This window comes from Triturus cristatus, chromosome 3_1 (assembly GCF_964204655.1).
Source record: "Triturus cristatus chromosome 3_1, aTriCri1.1, whole genome shotgun sequence".
Taxonomy (NCBI): domain Eukaryota; kingdom Metazoa; phylum Chordata; class Amphibia; order Caudata; family Salamandridae; genus Triturus; species Triturus cristatus.
Window position 1 is genome coordinate 684,131,507 of NC_140583.1, and position 19,113 is coordinate 684,150,619.

The 19,113-nt window shown below is 45.1% G+C and overlaps 1 protein-coding gene across 3 annotated transcripts in view; it reads left to right on the forward strand.

The window, feature by feature from the left end:
• Window positions 1-731: 731 nt before the first annotated feature.
• The window catches only part of TESMIN (testis expressed metallothionein like protein), a 1,510,092-nt gene continuing 1,491,710 nt past the window's right edge, over window positions 732-19,113 (forward strand). For all 3 annotated transcript variants that reach the window (XR_014978864.1, XR_014978863.1, XR_014978862.1), the window contains exon 1: window positions 732-882. The gene's annotated coding sequence lies outside the window, so the exon portion shown is untranslated. The remainder of the gene's footprint in view (window positions 883-19,113) is intronic.

The window sequence follows — 19,113 nt, forward strand, 5'->3', positions numbered from 1 at the left end:
TACATCTTATATAATTGTTCCATCCTCTCTGAAACTTCCTCACCCGTTTTCCTCTTTTTTCTTTTTTTACTATCTGTATTTACTATCTGTAATTCGTATGCTTAATCATGCTACATTTTGTATAATATTTTCCATCTTCTCTGAAACTTCATGCACTTTAACCTATTAAGGGTGGCCTACAATTATGTTTGCACCCTATCACATTCTTTATTATCCCCACCAACTGAATTTGATTTAATCAATGTATAGATATCATTTTGATGAATTGACTGTATTCACCTAGTTTAACTGATTATTTAAATTATTCGTCTTTTTCACTACTATTGCTATTTACGTGTCGTAATGACAGATTGTCAATCCCATGCGACCTTGATGATAGATATGATTGTTATTTTATCATGCATGTTTGTGTCATTTTTCAGTACTTGAAATATGCTTTTACTCGTGCTGGTGATTCTCCCCATTGTTTTTTTTTCCCCCCTTTTGTCTTCTTTTCTCACCCCCACATACTGCCATTGCCTCATCATGATACCCTCCCTTTTTACACTACTCTATTTCTTGCTGTTACATTTTCCGTTTTTCCCCCCCTTTCTCGTTTAAGTCTTTTCACCTTATTGCCCCGACGATTGTTTTAGATTTATACGTACACTGTTACTTTTGAGGTTAGCGCACTAGTGTTTTTTTGCTAGCTCTACACTTCCGGTTTCCTTTCTTGCTTCCTGGTAGGGACATTTTCCGCCTGACCGCCCGAGCCTTTACGCTAGTCTAGTTCTCTTACACAGGTTTTTTTTTCTTCTTTAAAACACCTCCGCCCTTGCAGCCCTTTCCAAAACACTGGAACTCTAGACGCGACGAACATTCGCGTTTCATGCGGGAGCTGAGGTAAGCCTTTTGCATACGTGCCATTGATTTCATGGCAATCCACTCTCGGTAGACACCCACCCCCTTTGATACCCATCTTTCTCCACAAGTCTCCTGCTCGCACGGACTTGCATGTCCGTTTTTTCGTGTTTCCAGACTACCTCTGGAACACGTAGGAAGGACGACCCTTCCCTTTGGTCCATATTCTCCGATGTACCCTTGTCCACACCGGTTTGGAATTATCACCGGTACTGCGGTGAGTTCTCTTCCCTTCTGCGTAGTTTTCACACTTACTTTTTTTCCGTCTTTACGTTGTACCGAGCTTTCTTTTAAATCCTCATTTTGTCCTTATTTTAGAATCATGCACCAAGATTTCCATATACAGGTATATACTTTTTCTGATCACTGCGTTTCATACTCATTCGATTGCCATGATTAGACCACCCTCCTCCTTTCTTATTAATGTTACGACGTCTAGATCTATTTCCTTCTCTAGATTCATGCTTAACTATCTCTATAGCTTGTCTTCCGACTTCCCAAACAATCTGTTTTCAGTGCCTTTCCCCACCATTATAGCGCCTTTTTTTTAGTTTACCAAGTTTCTGATTCTGTTACTTGCCTTTAATTTTCTTTGCGCATGCAGTAAGTACCGTAGATATGCTTTACAGTCAGCATGGATGCACACACCCACAATTTTCATGCGCATGGTGTTCAAATACTTGATGTATGTGCTTTTTAGGTCTCGCCTTGCTATCGCGTAAGCGATCGCAAGGCGAGACTATTATAAAAGGGCATTTCAAAGTGCTCCCAAAAAGCTGATTGCATTGCTAGCACGCGCACAATCACGCGCTTGGTGCCGCCATGCACTCCGCTTTTTGGGAGCACTTCAAAGGGTCCGCTCCCCCGCCTGGAATGTGCTCCCCCGCCCCGTCAAGCGCGCGCACCACGCTCCGCCGGGCTTGTTTGTTTTCCTTTCACTGCCGTGTCACTTTCAATGAAAGCCCCTCCCACTCCCTCCTCGTCAGCTTCATGTTTTTATTCAGCCACAGGGATATCGTTCGTTTTTATTATCTCAGCCAACATGCCTTCACCATGGGATGCCCTCCCAGCGCTTGAAAGGCCACCCTCTAATTCGGCAGCATTAGTTTTATGGCTGTCTAGGTTGCGCAATAAAACAGATTTCAATTACGTGTTACAAAAGTGATACCATGCGGGAACGGCACCCAGACCCCCATCAAAGACATTAATGGGCCAGCAGCGCCGAGATCACAGGCTCGGCATTGCACTGGGCTTAGCGTGTACTCCAGCACGGGAAGTCACTCGGCAACGCCAACTTCTGCACTGTATAATCTTTACTGCTTTGGGGAGCTTTCCAGACTCCTTAACGTGCTGTAACCCTTCCAAGACAGATCGCCACTCTACATTTCGTGTTGGGTTTACTTAATATTCTCGCTGTTCGGAAGTGAATTTTCACGGTGAGCACAAGTGACTGGAAGCAGCTTTTCCGGCTCCCTGTCGCCTCCGCTGATTTATGGAAGCTGCTGACTCATATTATAGGCGCAATATTTGAATATGCCAGGACGTATAACCTTTCACGGCTCCTCGCGGCACGAGGGGCACGTTTGACCCATTTTCCACATATTAAAGAACAGAGATGGCTGAGGTGGGGCGCGGGAGTTATTATTTACAAGAACAATTGAACGAAGCAACGGGAAACCGAGCTGCCCTGCTCTGCTTTGAAGGTGGCTCTGTTGTGCTTGCTGTTCAGACTGGCGATAAGGTGTACACGTATCCCCTTTGTTCCATGTAGGGATCAGGTGTACAGGCAATCGTAGGAGATTGTAATCCGGAAAAAACAAACAAGAGAAAGATAGCCTGGCGTGTTATTATGTGCAGATTTCCTGCAAGACACCATCTAGGATTTGGTTCGTATATCGATTGCCCGTATCAAAGCTTTGTCAGGAAGGGCAATTGCATCTGTTACGCAGGGTTTCCTCTGAGATATTGTAGAGCAGGTAAATGTATCACATTCTACAGTACTTTGCCAGATGTCATTCTGTAAACAAGTCTGATTAATAAAGTCACTGAAGGAACGCGACTTTCCTATGGGTCAGAAATGCGCTTTTGTCGAGCTCAGGGTGTTTTTTTGATGATCTCCTCATTATTAGGATCCGTCGACAGTTCAAGTTACCACGCGCTCATCATGTCTCCCACTGTTTTCCTAGGTAAACATAGTGCATCTTAAAAAAACTACTTTACACGTTGATAAGTTCTTACTATACTGTTTCATTGTTTTAGTGCATCCGATTTCTGTTTCGAGTTTGCTTTTGCTAATTACAGCCACATAGTACGTGAAGTAGAGGTCGCAAACTTCCAGCTGTCGTGTAGAACCCAAATTCATGTACAGGACCCCTGCAGAGCTGGAAATGAATCAGCATAATGTAGCAACAGCTTGCACATTAGAGACTGGAGGAGATTTGTAGACCCTCAACTGTTTCACTGAAATATACTATTGGTCAGCTGCAGTTTCCAAGTGTCCAATGCAGGAGTTCAGAGGCCATTTTATCAAACCCTAAATGCAGAGTAAGCATAATTGCTGACAGTCCCTATTCCTATTAGGTAGACACACAGAACAGAGTGAACGTTTCTGTTTACAACTGAGTGTTTCTCTGTTTTCGGACACTAATACACACCATTGAAACAGCTACACACATAGACACATTTCTTTTTTCGGCAATTCCTATCATAGTGAGGCAGGGATCCAACCACTCCGACTCTGCGAGTTTTTATTACACCAGTCTTTCTCGTTATGAGTTTCCATGAAGTGAAACCGAGGCTCGTCGGGGGGGGGCACTGTGCTGTGCGTCATTTATTTGAGGGGCCAGTTATTTGTATTGTCGGTGCCAGTCAAACCACTGGTTAGCCCATGTTCACGCCCTGCTAATTTTAGATGGATAGGGCAACAGAGACATAATTGAAAAGGCGTAGTTTGTCCCAGATCATGCACTAGAATCAATTAGGCTCAACGGTCTGCATCGTATCGTGGCGTACCGAAGGGTTTTAGGCAATCTTTAGGGCTTCGGGGGCCCACCGTTATCAGACTGGGGCCTTTCCCACATAATAGCAGTTAAATGGCAGGGGATTGTCAGTGTGGCATTTTTAATAATGAACGTGTGAGTATATTCATATTAAGATTTAAAAGAATTAATTGCTAAGCTCAACAGCTACCAATCTGTTTGTATATCCATCTTCCTATCTATCCTAAGGCCGCAGTCTTCTGCCGTTTATCCTATCTGCAGTGTATAATACGGGACATCTTGCTGCTCAGAACAAGATATTGCAATGGTCCGCGTGCTGACAGTAACTAGTTAAAATATATTGATAAGTGTTTTATGCTTTCATTGGCTTGGCAAACTGAGTCCGCGACTTCATCCCTCCACGCCCATATTATTTGCTAAGTGCTGGATACGTTTGTATCCACTAGACCAACCGTTTTTCCAAGATGGCTAAATGGGTCACATAGTACCCACTTTCTAGAGCGCTTAGAAACTATAGAAGTGCGTGCGAAGCCCTTAGAAAAGGAAAGTAACATCTAAAAACAAGCATTTGCAATGCAATAGGTCTCGCATTTACGCAGTTTGAGCTATTGGCATTATAAATAACAATGGCTTTTATTTATGTTTTAAAAACCAAAACATAAATAAAAGGCATTGTTATTTATAATGCCAATAGCTCAAACTGCGTAAATGCGAGACCTATTGCATTGCAAATGCTTGTTTAGACTTTGTCTATATGTTAGACACATCGTTGAAGACGTGATTCATTGATTGTCCACAATTTATATTTTCCAATTTTCCTGCTCGTTTCGTATCCACTTTAAGTTATGTGGTGATGCCATGTCATTTTCACTTCATTTGCTGTGGAGTCACAGTTGTATATGCCTTACACCATAGGGTATCCACGAGATTAGGGGTGTTCATACATTCTAAAATCACTGTGTTTTGTTTCCATTTCCTGAGCCATTTGGCTTTGTTTCTTTGGTTTAATTCTGCTTTTATTTTCTGTTATGTTTTTATTACACCTTATGCTTTGTTGTCCTTCCCAGCCCTGAAGAGTCACAATTGTATCGCGTTGTGACGAAACACGTGTCGGCTGGTTTTTCAATTATGTATTTGATTTGGTTTGATGTATAAATATCTTCAGAAAGATTCGCCTGATGTCAACTCTCATATTTCTTTTTACACAACGAACACTTGATTAACGGTTTCTACACTGGAACCACCCAACCTATAACATGTGCACAGAACTTTGTACTTATTGTATAATGCCTTCTCTGGACTTATGGGAATTGTAGTCTGTGTTCAGACTTCGGTTGATTTTTTTGTTGGCTTAAAGTTTTTTCTCCTATATATTTTTTTTTTTGTAAAACGTATTATTATTGCCATTTGTTAAGTGAACAATAGAAGCTTAACAGATACAGGAGCATCAGCGTTGCATAGTACGGTACGATATAGTGCATGGAATCGAGGCTGAGGACCACAGTCCGTATGCTGCCGTGCCCAACTGTGGAAGGGGTACCTACTATAGTGATGTGTACAGTTTCAAACAGTTTAGAGGCTGAATAAGTCCTTTCACCCACAAGGCAGGTTCACAGTTTCCAGTGCCATGCCAAATTGACGCTCCATCCTTCCAACCAGGAAGGTGCTCCACATACAAAACAAAAAAGGTAAAACAATCAACACAAATGATTCCCTATGCCCTCCCCCCCCCCACTAACAAGGTGTGTGGTGATGAGTCTACCGAAATGTAGGTTGTTAGAACTGAAAGAGATGCATGTCTCTAACGGTCAGAGGGCATACTGCTAGCGTCAGGCCCTGCGTGAGGAAGGCAACCAAAGGACTCTATTTATATTGAAAGCTTTTATAGTCATCGCGGAATATGTCTGTCATTCTTTCTAGGCAGAGGAGTTTCCAAAGACGTGCATGCCAGACTGAGGGGTTAGGGGCTGTCTTCCTCTTCCATGCTGCCGCTAATGTTATTTTCACTGCACCTATACAAGTCCACATGATGGATTTGTCGGCCTTGGTCTAGTGTTCTAGCGCGGGGTCTCGTATACCTAGAGGGACTCCCTCCATGGTGGTCGGTAAGGGATATCCCAGCATGGTTTTAAGTTGAGCTAGAATTTCCTACCAGAAGGGCCGTATAGTGGGGTAGTCCCACCAGATGGGCTGGAAATCGCCCAGAAGCCCACAGTCCCTCCAACACCTATCTGACGAGTTCAGAAAAAGTCATTTAGGTTTGGCTGGGTGCAGGTACCAGTCCATTAGAGTTTTTAAATGTGCTTTCTTGAGTTCTAGGGAGTGATTGAATTTTGAAATGTCAGACCATAGCGCCACCCATTCCTTGTCTTGTATGTCACGCTGCAGCAGGCCTTCCCACATGGCCATGTAGCGCGGTTGGGCTGCCGGTGTGGAGCAAAGTAAATAGTTGTAGAGGAAGAAGATCACCCCTTTCATAGAACCCACTGTTCTTACATACTTTTCGAACCCTGTTTTCTCCCTGGTAGCATTATACCGTATATGAGGAGTTGAGTGCCCAATGTCTAAGTTGGAGCAGTAAATAAGTACTTCTGGCGGTAAGTGGAATTCCCATCTGCAGTTATCAAAGGTTAAGATGTTGTGGTTATGGAATAAGTGATCAAGCATAAGACAGCCTCTCTGTCTCTAGGCATCAAACGGGCCTTCGTGTAAGGGGGTGAAAAGGCCGGATTAAAATGAATCGGGTTGTATGGGGATGGGAACGAGGTCCAGGTCTCATCGCCTGATACGGAATCCCATACCTTCAGGACGGTGCGCGTGGAGGTACTAATGTACACATTCACTGCTCTTTCTTGGGTTTCCAAATCAGATCCCATACCGTCCTCCCCGACACTCCCCTGTCCATGTGAAGCCAGTGTTTTCCTGATTCCTGTTTAAACCACTTGTTCCACTTTATAACATAAACCTATATCTTGCAATCCTACCCCTCCTTTAGTTCTGGGGCACCGCAGGATGGAGAAGGATATTCGGGCCCGTCCTCCCTGCCAAATAAACTGCATTAGCAGAGATTTGATTTTAGGTAGAAAGGTCAAATCTAGATCAATGGGCAAGGCTTGAAAGAGGTACAGTAATTTGGGCAGCAGTGCCATCTTGATCGCGTGGATGCGACCAAGCCAGGAGATGAATAGGGCCTTCCACCGCTTAAGGTCGTTCTGTATTTGGAGGAGCATGCTCGGGAAGTTGGCTTTGTACAGCCCCTCTATTTGAGGCGTTAGCTGGATCCCTAGATATTGAAGGGAGCGGGTCGACCACAGCAGGGGAGACTGGGATTGTACATCACGTGCCTACGCGTCCGGAAGAGTGAGGTTAAGGATGTAGGATTTGTCGAGATTGACCTTGAAGCCGGCTACAGCCTCGAATTTGGCAAGTTCGAGTTGCAGGGCCGGAAGTGAGTGTGACGGATCTGCGAACGTCAGCAGCGTATCGTCCGCAAAGAGCAAAATGTTGTGCTCGTCCCCTCCAAAGGGTATGCGAATGGACATTGCAAATGGTTCAATACTCAGTGCAAAGAGCAGGGGTGACAAGGGACAACCCTGCCTAGTGCCTCTCGTGAGAGAGAAAGGAGCCGACAATACCCCATTGACCTGGACCTGGGAACAGGGTTGAGCGTAGTTGGCCTTAATCATGCGGATGAATTTGTCCGTGAATCCAAAGGCTGAAAGTACCCGGAAGAGGAATGTCCAATCTACCCGATCAAATGCTTTTCCAGCATCAAGCCCTACCAATACCGCTGGTATCTCTTTTTTGTTGGCTTTATCGATTAGCTGTATTGTACGTCTAATGTTGTCGTGAGTCTGCCACCCATTGATAAAGCCGGACTGATCCGGGTGGATCACATCTGGCATCAGGTCTTGTATCCGGATCGTAAGGATAGTGGAGTACATCTTCGCATCTAGATTTAAGAGAGCTATTGGACGTTAGCAGGCACAAAGCCGTATATTTTTCCTGGGCTTGGGGATGATTGAGACCACCGCTTCAGCCATCGAGGGAGTCACTTCACCTGTCTCTGCCATCTGGTTAAAAAGGCTTGTGAGGTGGGGGATAAGGTTGGGGGCAAAGGTTTTATAAAGGTGGGCGGTGAGGCCGCCTGGCCCTGGGGCCTTGTATAATTTAAGAGCTGAGATGGTCGCTCTCACCACATCCACAGTGATAGGTGCAGTAAGTATATCGTGTATGGCTTGTGAGATTCAGGGGAATCGCAGGGCCCGGAGATAGCCGTCCTGTAAGTCTGGGTCTCTGAGTTCCTTAGTATAGAGTGTCTTGTAAAATGACCCAAAGAGATCTGCCTTATCTCTATCTGCGTGTACCAAGCCATTATTCCCATCCGGAATGCCCCCAATGTACTCCCTCTCTCGTTTTACTCTTAGTTGTCTCACTAAGTGCTTACCAATCTTGTTCCCTTGAGTGTAGGAGATGTTGCGCAGTTTTAAAAGCATGTATTCAGCCCTGTTGTTGTAGATTGCCTTGAGCTTGCCCCGCAGTGCAGTGAACGAGCGCAGGGTCACCCTAGAGGGTTTGATCTTGTGTGCCTGCTCCGCCTGTTCTAACTCCTTCTCTAGAGCCTCTACTCTCCTGTGCCCATTGTTTGTTCAGGGTGGAATTAAGTTCTATGCACTTCCCTCAGAGAACCGCCTTAAAGGCATCCCATGTGTTACCCGGGGAAGTATCTTCAGGCTTGTTCACCTTAAAGTATTCTGTGATGCTTCTCGCAATTCCGTGAGTAAAACACGATCTCGTGTGAGGGAGGTCGGGAAGTACCATTTGGGGGTCGTGGTTGGGGCAGAACCCCATTGTAAGCAGATTGATAGCGGACAGTGATCCGAGATGACAAGGGGGAAGATCTTGGACTCAATGAGTTTGCTCATCAGGCGTTGATTAATAAAAATATAGTCGAGGCGTGAGTAAGTGTGGTGTACATGCGAATAAAATGTGTAGTCCCTAGTTTGGGGATATAGGATGCGCCAAGCGTCCCGCAGCCCAAAATCGTGCGTTCTTTGCTTAATTTCGGCAGGGAAAGAGCCCGTTTCAGACCTGTGTGCATGAGTGCTGTCTATCTAGGGTTGCCAGGTGAGATTGAAATCACGCATTAATATCATAGGCCCTTCCACAAAGTGCTCCATTTTATCAAGCAGGGCATTGAGAAAGCTCGTTTGGCCCGCGTTTGGCGCATACGCTGCTATAAAGGTGCAAAGGGTGCCCCTCAGCATGCCTTTGACCAGGACCATCCTCCCCTTCCTGTCTGACTGAATGTCTAGCGGTTGGAATTTCGTCCCAGCGTGAAATAATATTGCTACTCCTCGGTGTGCAGATGATCTATAGATAAGGTGGTACATTTTGTGCTTGAGCCTCAGTTCATCAGCCTTCTGTAAGTGTGTCACTTGGAGAGCCACTATATTGAAATGGTCATCTGTGATGTATTTCCAAACCTTTTGCCTCTTCTGTGGGGTGTTGAGGCCCCTAACATTCCATGAGGCTATTACCATCTTTCCCAATGGAACTCCCCCTCCCCTGCCTAGAATCAATCCTTCACACCTTCCTATACAACAGTGTGTAAAGAGTACCTTCCCGTCCCTGACTGAATATACCAACCTCACCCTCACTGCCTTTTTGTTGCTTGAGCAGAGTATGCCACCTTCACCACACACCCCTCCCACCCCCTGTCCCACACCCAAAAGAAAAAGGACATCTTGACAATGAAGTAACTGATTTAACCAGAATAAACAGTGAAAATGAGTGTGGAGGGTCCCCCTTCCTTAGGGAGATCTCTCATTAAAGACACTCATGAGAAACGTTACCATTCCCGTTTCGTAAGCCCCTCATATGAGCAAAAGCAAAATACAAGGCATATTGTTTGTAACATTATACAACCGGATATCAATGAACCTATGGGTGCAGACCCCAGCAAAAAAATAAGGACAACAGACCAAACAAAGCATCAGGGAGCCCAAAAGCAAGTTGTCCGCAGTCAGCATTCTCCTCATGGTACCCCCTTACCGCCGTGGAGATAGAGCCGTCCCGCTGGCATCTCGTGATTGGCGTCGTGGATCCAGATGGCCCCAAAGACAAGGTCTGTGACTGGATGGACCCGTGGGGTCCCGGTGTTTGGGCCCCTCATAGGAGCTACACCTGCAGAACCTCCGATCTATCCAGCTCTCATTGGAAATCTCCAGACATGCCCTGGAGAGAGGGCCCGGCGTGGGACTCTCAAGCAGGGAAGTGCAAGTCTTTCGCTCCAACCAGCCTCTAAGGGACCGCTTCATTGTTCATGACAGTTGAATCCTCTAGGGAGTACAAAGTACAGCACCTGGGTCATCAAGAGTCGGTTCACTCCGTGGTTTTCTTGCCCCCTGGGCCCATAGTACGCCATTGGTTCCCCCTTGTCGCCGCCGTTAGCCTATGGGTCTTGTTAAGGGGACTTGTCAGTGGAGGAGGAGGGCTCAATTCCCAGGAGATCCGCTGCTTCTTGGAACGCCGTGCAATGGTGAGGTATATTTTCCCATTGGAAGGTTAAACCAAAGGGAAATGTCCATCGGTATCTGATTTTCTTGTCTCTCAGGAACTCGGTGATCGGACGGAACTGTTGGCGCCGTAAAAGCATGGCCTGTGCTACATCTTGGTAGCGTTCACATGAAACATTTTGAAAGACAACCTTTTCAGGTGATCTCGCCTTTTGGAGGACCATTTCTTTCACTTTAAATGAACTGAACTTTGTCAGCACATCTCGGGGTAGACGATTCTCTCCCGGTAACCTCGGACCAACTCTGAGAAATCTTTCCAGCTGGATTTCCGGGCAAGTTTCACCCAGCACCGAGGAAAACAAGCCCACCATGAATGAGTCTAGGTCTGGGCCCTCGCAATCCTCTTCTAGGCCTCTGGCTCGGATGTTATCGTGGCGAGAGCTATTTTCGAGGTCTTCGCATTTGAGCATGGTGGCTCGCAGTTGGTTCCACAAATCAGCTGAGTCCTTCTCCAAGGGTGCGAGGCGATCGACTATCTCTTGATGTTTTGCCTCAAGGTCCAGTGTGCGGGTGCCTACAGAGTCCACGTCAGCCTGTAAAGATGCCAATTTCTCTCTCGTCTCTGTGCGGAAGGACTCGAAGGAGGCATCCATGTCTGCCTTGATCTCTGTCGGGAGTTCCTTCTTAAAGTCCCGCAGGGAAGACAGGAGATCCTTTTTTGTTAGTGCCATGACCCCTGTTGATGGTGTCGTCTCTTCGCCTGTTGCTCCCGTGCCGGTAGAGGCAAAATAATTAGGGTCTATGTTGTTGGGAGTCTTTTTGGGTGGCATAGGGCGACCCACGTCGTGGTCTGCTCCAGGCCGTCCCCTCCGTCCCGTAGAAGCAGTGTGGAGCGCTTGAGCAGAGAGTAGTATTTCGAGCCACTTATCCGTCCTTGTCAAGTTTCGCCTTTGCTGACACACTGCTTACTCCGAGGGTCTCATCACTGCCCACGTGATGTGTCTTGGCCTGGAAGTGTTCCGCGGCTCACTGATCCAGACTGGGTATGCTGGAGGACACACAATCTCCCCTGCGAATGAATCCTTCTTCTTTTAGGCGGCCATGTTAAGGTCAGGCACTTGGCCTCCTTCCATTGGGGAGCCTCAGAATGCCGCCAGGCCTGCCTCTTGCAAGATCGAGCCCCGTAGCCAGCACACGTCCGCCCCACTTAATGCCGCAGTTGCCTGTTTGGGGATTTGTGAAGCGATGTCATCGAGGCTTGCATATTCTCAATAGCGTCTGACCAGTGTATTAGGCTCTCTCTGCTGGGCTGCATCAAAGCTCTCTGTAAAGATGCCGTGTCGGGAAGAAGACGAGTTGCACTCTGTTTAGAGGCTGGTGCATCTTCAGAGACGGAGGCCGCACTTCGCCGAATGCTTCTTCGTCAGTGCGCCGAGCCCGCCATTTTGTTGGGGCAGGGCTCCTGCTGCAGGCCGCCTCCCGCCGAATTTGCCGCTGCTACCGGGTGTGGTGCAATGCCCAACCCACACCGGGGATGCCTTCACCGTCTCTTAGTTGGCAGCCTGGGAGCCGCAGTCACAACGGGGGCCCCGAGGATCAGGGCACAGTGCTACCGGCAGTCACCCGCGATGAGAGCTGCAATTTTCCCCAGCGTGGCCCTGGCCGTCCTCAGCACTCCGTATCGGCTGTCTCCCCATGTAGGTACCTTACATAGGTCCTCCAGTGCTCCTCTTCATCCCGCTGCCCAGGGGAATGCAAGGACTTCTTCAGAGAGCAGTAAGTATGCCTTATTTAGGGGAATTAAACGGGGCCTAGGACGGAGCCGATCAGGAACACGTCCGATCGGCCATGTTAATTGGCCCCGCCTCTCCTTTTCTCCTATAATGTTGGAAGAAAAACATTAATGTTGCTTTTCTGGCTGCTGGAAGTTTTATATATTGATTAAAGCGGAGAAAGAAAAGCATAATCAGAGCCTCCGGTCCTGACATAGAATCTACAGGCAGATGTATCCATCAGAATCCACGTTCTGTACATTGTTTATAATCCTCAAAAATTTAAAATCTACATATCTCGAACAGTATAGTTTAAAGCCTAGATAACGGAACATACTGGGTTTGTAGGCCACCGGTGGAAAATTGGTGGTAAATATATTGGGGTGTCCTATTTTCGCATTGGGTAAAGCAGCATTTATGCCAATTGATTTTTAACCTAGCTGCTGCTTTCATTTTGTGAATGCCCTGAAATATGGGCTTCAAAGTGTCCCTAGTATCTTTTGAATAAGTGGAAAATCCAATGCGTCCCATCCTCCAAAAGTAAGTCTCAATTTTTCCAGCTGGATCGCAGCTTTGATGTGAAAGGTTGCATCACCATGGCACATAACATAGAGAAGAATAGACACTTCTGCCTAGTCCCTTTTTTCAATTACCTACTTCTCTGGGATTGTTTACCCAGTTTTACCCATGGCTGTTCTTATCCACCTTAATTTGGTCTCCCCAATTCAAAATGTACTTAACACCATAAACAAATATTTCCAGCTTAAAGTGTCAAGGCATTTCCCAATATGTAATGTAAGTATGGCCGAATAAGGGTATTTGTTGGAGGAGCCCTATGAATGAATGAATGACAGAATTTGTAAAGCACTGGAATCGCCCCGAAGGGGTATCTCCGTGCTAGAGATGCAGGAATGCATGGCCAGTAGGATCAGTTACTGAAGAGTTCTGTTTTCAGGAGTTTTCTGAAATAAAGAAGATCCGAGCACTTATGTAGATGTACAGGTATTGAGTTCCAGTTCCGTGGGGCAAGGTAAGAAAAGGTTTGCCCTTAGGGCGGGGTTTCCTGTAATGGAGGCTAACAAGAAGAGCTTTCTCCTTTGAACGAAGAGATCTGCCAGGTTGATAGTAAATAAGTTTTTCCGCAAGGTAGCTTGGACCTTTGTCATTAACTTCTTTATGGACATAACAGCAGATTTTGAACTTAATTCTTTGGCGGATGGGTAGCTAATGAAGTCGTCTCAGCAAATGAAGGGAGGCTGTTCTAGGGGGCAAATTAAGAGCCAAACAGGCTGCTGTGTTCGGAAGCCCCTGCAGCCTATTCAGCAAGGATTCATTTGCCCGTGCTAGAAGGGCATTACAATAATCGAGGTGTGTAATTACCAAGGCTTGAATCAGGGTCCTACGTACCGAAAGAGGAAGAATATGGCACACTCTCCGTAGAAGACTCAACGTGTAAAAACAAGTACCTGAGATGGCAGCTACTTGATCTCTTGTGGTAAGAGAGTGGTCCACCCAAGTTCTTTGCCACCATTTTAGGGGTAGAGGCTAAGCCCAACTCAAGGGGCCACCAATCTGAGGACCACAAAGTTTGAGCATTGCCGAATAATAAGATTTTTGTTTTAGCGACATTAAGCTGGAGGAAGTTTTCCGTCATACAGCCAGAAATTGCTCGCATACCATCAGCAAAGAAAGGGAGTGAACCCATGATCTCTAATGATTTTTGCGAGAGGGGCCACATACACATTGAACAGGGTAGGGCTAAGACAATAGCCCTGTCGTATCCCCTTAGTGAGCGGCATGATGCGAGAGCAGAAAGGACCCAAGTTAACAGTTAACAGTCTAAAAAACTCAAAAGCCATTTTAGAGAAAATCCCTGAATTCTAATCTCATTCAATCTTTGGAGTAACCTCTGGTGAGACACTGTATCAAAAGTTGTGGACAAGTCCAGCAGCACTAACAACACCGCCTTATTTTGGTCAAGGGAAAGTTTAATGTAGTCCATAACACCTTTAATAGAGGATTCAGTGGAATACTTTGATCTGAAACCAGACTGTGAGGAATCAAGGTAGCCTTGGGATTCTATGTACTCCATAAACTTTGTATTAATATATCTTCCAAGAGTTTAATCATAAGTGGAAGAAGTGAGATAGGGTGATAAATCCCCAACTCCGCTGCGGGTACATTAGCCTTATTTAGTATAGTGCAAATGGATGAGGCTAGTTGTGTGGCTAATAAGGCAACAAACTAGCTTGCATAATATCGATGGGTGAACCAGATTTGACTGTTCTCAGCATCTCTTCCACTTTAGATAACTGCAGAGCAGGGAAACTCTCTAAGGAGGCATCTTTTTTCCTGACAGATGAAGAAAGTAAGGCAGTATATCTTTATCTTATATTTATATTCATTTTTTTCTTCAAAATAGCTGGAAATATTGTCACATAATACTTGCGAGGGAGGGATCTGATTAATACAGGCGGTTGGGTTGGTAAACGATTTAAGAACTTTGTAGAGTTCCTTAGTAGAGTTACCTGTTTGACTTAATCTAGAGTTAATATGGGCTTTCCGTGCTTTTTTAATATTCTGGTAATAAAGTGCTACAGCATTTTTATAAATTTCTTTCTCTTTCAAAATTTGTGATTTCCGCCATGTCTTTTCCAATTTTTACAGTTAGACTTTTACCTACTACGTTCTGAAGTGTACGAAGCAGCATGCTTTCACTGGGAATTAAAATGCTGTGTTTTTTAACGGCATGAGGGTATCTGTGACTGATGTTAAGGTCCAATGGAATTCATTCAACCTTATGTTAATATCTCCAGGTTCTTAACATACGGGGGTATAAATTCTTTCACAAAATAATCTTGTGTGATCGTGTGCCATTGTCTCCTAAGGTTGCAGACGAGATAAGTATGGGTGGGAGTAGGTTGTATGCCAGTAATCTGAATATTAATTTAAAAAAATGATCAGACAAAACCACTGGGCAAGGAGGATCAGAGAGTATACGGGGTGAATTAGTAAGAATAAGATCCAAGGTATGCCCAACGGAATGTGTAGGCCCTGCATTGATCTTTCTCAATCCTAGGGAGGTCATTAATGCAAGGAAATGAATGGAATCAATATTAGCACAATTTTCATTATGAATATTAAAATCCCCCAATACAAGAAATAGTTTGGAAGAAATAATATGAGAAGCAATTCTTTCCATCAATGTTAGAGTAAAATCCTTGAGAGTACCTGGAGGACGGTATACCAGAGCGCTCTTCCAGCAATCCTGGGGCTAAATTCAATCTTGAAAATACAAATCTCTATATTATCTTCCGAGACAGTGTCAATAATGGAAACTTTCAATCATGCTTTATCAACAATGGCAATGCCTCTGCCCACTTTACTATCCATGTCTAATCTTAAAATACGATACTTTTCAGGAAGAGCTAAAGTAATTGCTGGTATAGAGGAGGGTTTAATCCAGGTCTCAGTGAGGAAACCTAGATCAGGGGAATCTGAGTTCATTAGATCACATATTTCAGTGGCATGCTTAGGCAGAGATCTTACATTTGCTAAAAAGCCTCTCCATCTGTGGATAGAACTATGGGACGCCAGACTGCCGATAGCCAAGGGTGTGGCTGCTACAAACTCCATCTTGTCAGAGACACCCTGAAGAGCATACTGATCTATAAACACCTGTCCCTCTTTAAGGCTTTGAAAATGGCAGTGTTAGCATGCAACGGTCCCTCGAGATTAATATAGGAAATAGTCATGTAACATGTGTTAGAGGCATCAAGAGTGTTAGCCAGCCGTCTGACCTGTTCAAGTTCTGTGGCAGAGTAGATGCGTTTAGATGGGGTGCCTAAGGCAGGAGGAGCAGGGGTCCTGGTTCCTGGCGATGGCTGGGCACAGACGGGCTTGTCTTTGGCACGCCAGCTGCACGTCAGCGGTGTCATTCTTATGTACTTGAGGCTCCGAGACAACTGGCATATCAACCCTGCAATTCCGCAAAACCAGAAGCAGGAAGTGTACTTCAATTAACTTGCTCGCTCTCTCCACTCAAATGGGAGAAAAATCAATGGTGGTACGGAGAGCGAGCTGGAGGAGTTGGGGGGGAGGGAGTGGGAGGGAGCAGAGAAAAATGCAGCAGAGAGCTGACTGGGTAAATACTTAAAAGCAAACTTAAAACAAACAAGCTCAAATACAGTTAACGCACAAACAATTTAAGGGCACAAGATAAAAATCACATGTGTATTTAAAATAATGAACAAGTAGGACGCTACTAGCCTGAGTATCCACTACGCATCAGAGGGGTCATTCTTCTTATGTACTTGAGGCTCCAAGACAACTAGCCTTTCAACCCAGCAATTCTGCAAAAATGGAAGCAGGAAATAAACTTTAATTAACTCGCTCACTCTCTCCACTCAAACGGGAGAAAAAACAGCGGTGGAACAGAGAATGAGTAGAGGGCAGAGCTGAGAAAAATGCAGAGAGCTGACTGGGTAAATACTTAAAAGTAAACTTAAAACAAAAAAGCTCAAATACAGTTATGGCACAAATGATGTATGCGCACAAGATACATTATATGATAAAGGTTTATAAAACCTTTTTGGTCTGTATGGGCCATATCAGTCATATACGGGAGAAAACGATTGGCCAGTATTTTGCTTAATAAATTTATGATCACTGTTTAAGACAGAAAGGGGATGAAATGAAGCCATCTCAAGAGGATCTCATCTTGTTTTGATTAAAGAAGTCACATGGGCCTCGTTAGTAGTGGCAGGCAAATAGTTTAATTCAAAAGCACCATTATATAATTCCACCAGTTTGGGTACTAAAGATGGTAAAACTTGTAAAGCTGGCCATCTGTCTCCAGCTTTTACCCTCTGAAAGACTTTGAATGGCTTCTCTGATCTGTCTTCATGCTATAGGTACATCTAGTGATTTTATATGGTCCAGATCCAGCCTTAGTACAGAAACCCCAGTGAAAATTTCTATTACTTTCTCTTCAGTACATCAATTGTGATTTTGCATAAATCTGTGTAATTGTGTAATAATTTTAGAATGCTACTCACAAAAAGTAACCGGATGGTGTGTCAACTAAATGTAAATATGGATTGTAAAAATTATGAAGCAATTGCTTTCTAAAGACGAGAACCCTCACTCACTCAGAGGTGACATGCTTCATCATTGAGTTCCCTCTTGCACACTGCGACCGCAAGGTACACAGTGTGGGCTACAACTCTCCCTCAGGAGAGGAGCGTGAGGTGTTTCCACCCCCCAATGTTTCTATGAGTGAGGGGCAGAGTGCAAAAACATTTTTTTAAAGTGAGTTAAAACTATCTCATCAGAGGAAAATAAATATAACAAATATCCCCTATGGATAGAGAGCTACAAAACAATGTGAGGTATAGGGATATAGATGTTCCCCATAAGTCTAGGTCAACATGTTTCTGCCTTGATGACCAGAGGTTCGTGGCATTCTTCAGCACCGACATCATGTCACTCTGCTGTCATTGTGAATTAAAACACGGCGGAATTGAGGAATCCTCGGGGCAGAGCACCCACCTTGATGAAATTCTCGAGACTCATACGTAGAGGACCCTCTAAAGGGAGAGGCAGACAATTGGTCTGATATTGAAAAAGGACAAGACTGCAGTTGGTTCCTTGATTGTCCATATAAATAAGTATGTTTTTTTTGTTTTAATTCACAATGACAGCAGAGTGACATGATGTCGATAGTTTTAACTCACTTTAAAAAACATTTTTTGCACTGTGCCCCTCACTCATAGAAACATTGGAGAAAAAAAACACCTCACGCTCCTCTCCTGAGAACCTGTCTAGCCTGTTTATTACTTTAGTTAATTACACCACTTGCCTGTTACGGTGCGTTCCTCCCCCTGCTTCAGTGGGGGAGAGATCATCCTTGTGCAACATTACCTATCTAGCAGCTATTACCATGTAAACATATGAAGAAGCTCATAATTCCCCTTCTCCCCCTTGAGTGGGTTCCCCAAGTAGGCGCTAATGTCTATGATGGTTATCATCACAAATCAATATATCTCCCAATTCTGGAAATCAGCTTGTTACATCCAGAATGATTGAATGGTTCAGCTTGTAAGACCCACTACCGCTTCCATTCGGGTATGTCTCTGACTTGGCCGGGGAAAAGGCAGAAGCCATCCAGAAGGGAAAGTAAACAGCCATCACATTGTTTATATCTTGAACCCATAATACACTGGCCTGGTGTCTCAAGGCATCTTGTAATCATCTGTCTTTTAACTTGTGCGCCTAGAGCAGTTTATTCCATTGCTACCCTATCTCCTGCTTTCATAAACTTCTCTTCTCTTCCCAATAGGATGCGCAGCTCTACGCTACTTCTGCCCTGCCAACGTTTGGATTTTAAATTGATTTTCTATGCCCTCAGGAAGATGAACGGGTATTTGATGGTTTCACCGAAATGCGCATCAGCATGGACTCAATATGGAATAATGCAGTGGCGGCTCCTCCACAAGAGCGGAGAAGCATCGCCCTACCTGCTGCGAGCGCAGCAGGCAAAGACAAATAAAATGGCATATTAATGCCATTATATTTTGCCACCAGCTCAAGCTGTGTACACCACGACGGTGAGAGCAGTGGGTAAATCCAGCTATTACAGGATTTCTGCTGCCCTTTTCCATGCGTATGTTGGGTTGGCCAGCTGGCTCCCTATGGCCAGCTAGACATGTGTACTGTAGACTCAGCAATCCCGATTGCTGCCACAGGCCTCCAGCCTCAAAATGAGGGCCTGGGTTAGCCTGCTCTCACCAATCCTGGAGCTGCTCTCACGCTGATGAGAGCAACAACAGGATTGATTGGATTTGTGTGCCACTGAGCAGGAAGGAAGTCCTTCCATTCCTGCTTGTAGAATGCCAGGGAGAAAAGGAAAATTTATGGTGAGTT